This window comes from Branchiostoma floridae, chromosome 1 (genome assembly GCF_000003815.2).
Source record: "Branchiostoma floridae strain S238N-H82 chromosome 1, Bfl_VNyyK, whole genome shotgun sequence".
Classification (NCBI taxonomy): Eukaryota; Metazoa; Chordata; class Leptocardii; order Amphioxiformes; family Branchiostomatidae; genus Branchiostoma; species Branchiostoma floridae.
The window spans coordinates 18,781,797-18,783,093 of record NC_049979.1 but is presented as its reverse complement, the minus strand read 5'-3'; positions in this window follow the sequence as shown (position 1 = coordinate 18,783,093).

Here is a 1,297-nt window from a genome sequence, read left to right as displayed (position 1 = left end):
CAAGCACAAGCCATACAGTAACTTCCCTCTGAAGTTGACACTAGACACTCAAAAATTAAGCCTGGATCAAAGTTGACCATGACATCACTCTGATATCGGATATGGTGTTTTGAACTTTTCCTGTTACACTTCCCACAACAAGGCTAGGCAGTATGTGTAATTGCACACATATCGATAAGATTAAAGTATTCTGAGTGACTACACCATAGCAACGCCCCCCCCCCCCGAGCATTGTAGTAGCTGCCATTGTTCTGTCTATAGTACAGGTGAATCTGCAGTTCTCATTCAGCTGGCCTGGCACGCTATCAATTATGGCGCTTTCATTACACGATAACCTTGGGTTTCGATTATTTTATTCAAATAACAGCCCAACGCTTGTTTTATTGCCTGATTTGATGAAGAAAATCTTCGCCAAGTGTTAGACTGCTGAATAGGTAGAGCGCGACGGATTAGAAGTCTCCTGATCCAAAATAATCTACTAATTCTAAAGACGCCATCCCTCTGTGACATGAGTCATAACCACGCGATGTTGTCATTCAGTTCTGACTAGACTAGACGACCACTTAAAGCTATTTTCCATCAGCACGATCAAACACATACAGTGGAAGTTTACTTGATATTCTGCGTTAGACAATAGTATCTAGTGTGTTGATTATGCCCAATTGAGTTCCATATCACGACTTTCTTCACAAACACGTTTTCACTTTGCATTACTTCTGAAGGACATAAAGCTGAAAGGTTTACTATATGTATTGGGGGATATATCACTGCGGTTACCAATGAAAAAAAACACTCTGTCTCTGACATTTCTAAATCTATTATCAGACTAGTGTGTGACAAAGTCGTCGACTTTATACCTTGCTATGTGCTTTGAATGTCGAGATCTACAGTGTAACTTGATACCATCCACATATAGCTGTACAAAGTCAGGTTATTACTGCTGAAGATGTGTTAAAGATGGGTTAGAGTTGAGGTGGGTTAACACTTTTTTGTTTCCTTCTTTGTCAACACAGCAACCTGCGACCCCTACAGAAACAAAGCTGTAAAACTACCCTCAACTGTTTTTACCAACACCGTAACTGTTGTTTGATTTGCCTGGACTGAGGGACACGGACATTTTGAACAGCACATTCTGCCTCGGGCGTAAAACTGGATTGGGTTGGTATCATCTGGATCCGGGCTGCCGTTTTCAGTACGGTCCTACGTAATCCTTCTTTTCAGCTACATGAGTTCTTATTTTTGTTCAAATACATGTAACAGAATCCATGATATCATCCAAGCACTGCTCTCCACATAT